Genomic DNA, 4,218 nt, shown 5'->3' on the forward strand with positions numbered 1-4,218 from the left:
ACTCCCCGTCGAGATCTTGTTGTTCCGTTAAATCGCCAACCGGAACTCACGACAATGGAAGTGACGTCATACCATCCTTCAGTTCGTCACGCTCTTCAACTCGATAACAAAAAAAAAGTTTGTGCACGATTGGATTCGAAGCAACATCTTTCCGATCAGCAGCCGATCGTGCTAACGACTGCGCAACTTTCTGCCAACGTATCTGTATTTCTGCTTGTTTAGGATGCTGGAGAGTTTTTGCGGGAAGGCGTCGAATGAGACGTATGCCTACCAAATGCCCTCCAGTGTCTCCAGAATTTAAGATTCATAAACAATTGTGTACTTAATTAACATCTTAACCAGACATCACGGACGCTAGCAGCAACACTGCGCTAAAGGCTTTCCCCTCGACTCACTTCAGGTCAACAAAGTGCCCCCATGAATTGTTTTCACCTCGAGGGATTTCTCGGGCTCTTTTAGTGTGATATTTATGCACCTGTCCGCCTGGTGATAATATACCTTTCCACAAGACAAAGGAAACCTATACACGAAGCTATTTTCGTAGTTTATGAAGTTTTCTACGTGTGAAACTGAGCAAAGCCGTTTATCTTTTCTAAGAGAGCCCGGATCCAGCTTCTTGTGCAGAGCAGCGCGTACTTTCTCAACTTTATGCTGGGCGGAGAACACCACCCTCACATTCTGCCGCGCAGCGATCTTCTTCAGACACAGTGCATATACGGGATGCACACGACATTCCTTCGTGCCTCTTCCTGCTGCCCCTGAGGATGAGGTGCCGCCTTTAGCTTCAAATTTAACAGGATTGTTTCCGCTAACCATGCAAGGTTCGTTTCTTTATCTAATAAAAAAATCTAATATAAAGACGGGGATCGGTTTCGTTTAGCAATACTGCCAATATTTATGAATAGTAGACGTTCTAATACTCTTCTGATGATAGAAATAGTTGGGGCCAAGAAGATGTCTGCATATCGAAGTTCCGAACACATGGCTGGAGGTGCGTCCAGGTCAGGGGTTTTCTCAACCACATCCAGTTTACAGTCACAAGAGCATTAAAGCTCGTGTTTCTTACGGCAGTGCTAATCACAATCATGGCAACCAAATTTTCTAAGAATTTTGACCCTTCCTCCTGATTGTGCCTTTGAAACTTTTTATATCTTTTCCTCGTCTCCTGTAAACAAAAGATGTGAAAAATTGAGAGACAGCAAGGCTCCCGACCCGGTGTATACAATCTAGAAGTAATAGGGCCTACACCCACGGTATTTTACTCGGCCGCTGTCTTTCTCCAGGAAATGCACGTTGATGGACTCTCCTTCCGAGCCCAGAATTCAACGCGAGCGGAGGAAGTAGCGATAACGCTTTCTGCCGCCCACACCAATTCTAGAATCATCAACACGGACTCCCGAAAAGCTTGTGATCATTACTTGGCAGGGGTGATCTCCCCCTTAGTCGCTTGTATCTAAGACCGACTGCCACTGATCGAACACCGAAAAGAATCATTTGGCTCCTGGCCACCAAGGCTTACGAGATAATGAGGTTACGCGGCTTACCGAGAGGTTCCATATCGGGCTCCTCATCTAGGCTCTTCTCCCTCGGAGACAAACCAGCCGCTGCTGCGGTTCAGGGAAATAATAACAGATTATATCGACAACTTTTCCTGCCCCCGCAGAGGGTCTAAGTGAGACGGAGGAGCGAACCTTAAGGCGCTTCCAAACAGGTGCTCTATTATGTCCTGCAATCATCAAACATTACGATCGTAGCACTGATGGGCGATGTCCGCACTGCGGGGCGAGCTGTGATATCTTCCACATGAAGTGGGCATGTACTCAAAATCCCCACCTCCACCTTCCTCTACCCCATCCCGAGAGACACGGGAGACTACCCTCCTCAACTGCTCCTCGCTCAACTCCCAAGAGAGAGGCGAATAGGAATAATTTTAATTTGCATCCGTAAAAAATGACAGGGGAGAAGGCTATGGCCTAAACCGCCATTCATTCCCCAAACTGTCGGCCGGAATCCCTGGGACTCGGCGGCGGTCAGGGCGGGACCGATCACTTTGCATTGTTCTTCTGCTTCGTGGCTGAGCAATAAGGTCTCCCAGGATTGTACATTCTTATTTGGGTTGTTATAGAAAGGGCATCTCGAGACTATGTAGACCAGATCTGCAATTCTATTGCAGTGCGTACATCTAGGATTATAGGCTTCTGGATGATATTTTCTGTAGAGTTGAGGGTTTGGAAGGGCCCCGGTTTGCAATTTCCTCCACATGATTTCCTCTTTCCTACTGAGCTGTTTATCTGCTGCTGAATAGGCCTTCCGACCAAATTTATATTGAGAAATTATTTCATGGAATGTTGTGAGTTCGTCTCCCAATGGGAGGTGTTCCTCCTGTGGAGGCGGCGCGTCAGCGGTGATCGCCCGCAAAGTGAGCCGTCGGGCCGTCGCGTTCGTCTTCTCGATCCCCCACAGGTCCTGATGAGCCGGGGACTGGATCAGTGAGATTAGCTGTGGTGGTACTTGCCCTTCTCTTAGAATTTTGGCGGCTGCAGCAGGTATTCTGCCCATATCACAGTTCTTATTGGCTGCATTAGAGTCACTTACTATCACCCTTTTACCGTTTTGTATTACTGCTGGAGCAATGGCAACTCCTTCGGCATCTGTTGCACTTGTGTTTTCAACGGTGCAGCACGATATGGGGTCTCCACTCTCACGAACCAGTACCGCTGTGTGTGCTGCCTTCCGATCGTATTTGACATTGTCCGTGTAGAGCACGTCAGATTTACCTCGAAATTTTCCCTTTAGGGCAACAGCCCTATCTTTGCGTCTACCTTGGTGAAATACCGGATACAAGTTCTTTGGCAGCGGTCGAATTTTGAGCCTATCTTTGGCTGCTCTATGTGCGTTATCTGTCCCCTTTGAGCACTCCTAGTGTTCTAAACCGAGACGCTCCATGATTTTCCTCCCAATTTTGGTTTTTAAAAACCTTTGATGGTGCGACACCACAGCGGCTTCCATGAGCTCATTCAGAGTGTTGGAGACACCTAGGTTTAAAAGTTCTACCGTCAAAGTTTCCGGAGGAAGACCTAGAGTGGTTCTGATTCCTTTTCTGATTATGATTTCAATTTTGTCGTTCTCTGCTTCGGCTAGTTTGAGATAGGGGACAACGTATAGCACTCGGCATATGACGAACGCCTGAACCAATCTCAAAAGATTGGCCCCCTTCGTTCCTGCGTGCTTGTTAGAAATTCGCTTGAGTAGCCAGCACGTCTGGCTGGTACTCGCTTAAAGTCTCATGATAGTTTCTGTGTTTTTACCCATTTCCTTGTATGCGCATCCCTAGGACATGAATACTGTCTACCACCCGGAATGGAATTGCCAGTTACTCGCAAAGCAGCATCACAGATTTTTCAAGGGGGCCTGTAAATTTTCTTTTTTGAGATGACAGAAAAAGAACCTCTGATTTTTCTGCCTAGCATTCTAACCCAATCTGCTCGAGATATTTCTCTATTACGCCTATGGCTCACTGAAGACTGCTTTCAATCTATCGATCGCTACCCCTACTCACCCACCTCGTCAAATCGTCGGCATATATGCTGTGATGCAGATTTGTGATCCCGTTCAGCTGCCCTGGGAGCCCAATCATCGCTACATTGAACAGGGTTGGAGAGAGAAATTACCTTTGCGGCGTCCCTCTATTCCCCAAGTTAATGTTTTAGAGAAATTGTCCACCCAGGGTGATGGCGGCAGTCCGATTTGAAAGTCCCTTGCATTGTTAAATGTCGTGACTCGAACATTTAGCGTGCTAAGGTTCTCAAGTATGGCTACGTGTTTGACACTTTTAAAAGCTTCGGAGACGTCCAGCGCCACAAGGACCCTGGTATCAGCAGTATTTTTATCGATTACCTGCTCCTTCAGCTGTACAATGTCATCGCATGCCGATAGGTTTGATCTGAAGCCTATCAATGTATCAGGATAAAGTGTGCGGTTTAACGTCCCAAAGCGACTCAGGTTATGGGAGACCCTGGCATCAGGAAAATGATTATAGTCTTCTATGACTCTATTCTGTCTGGATTGAATTATGTCCTCCATCAATTTTCCAACCCAAGACGTGATGGAAATGGGTCTGACATGCTGAAAGCTGAGCTTCTTCCCTGGCTTCGCATAGAAGACCAGGCTAGCAGCTTTCGACGCTTGCGGTATCTCTGCCTTGTTCCAGCATTCTTG

The 4,218-nt window shown here is 47.1% G+C and overlaps 1 pseudogene; it reads right to left on the reverse strand.

Annotated features, from left to right (window-relative positions):
* Positions 1-698: 698 nt before the first annotated feature.
* Positions 699-3,009, reverse strand: LOC144134024 (uncharacterized; annotated as a pseudogene).
* Between the last annotated feature and the right edge of the window lie 1,209 nt (positions 3,010-4,218).

Source organism: Amblyomma americanum, chromosome 5 (genome assembly GCF_052857255.1).
Source record: "Amblyomma americanum isolate KBUSLIRL-KWMA chromosome 5, ASM5285725v1, whole genome shotgun sequence".
Classification (NCBI taxonomy): Eukaryota; Metazoa; Arthropoda; class Arachnida; order Ixodida; family Ixodidae; genus Amblyomma; species Amblyomma americanum.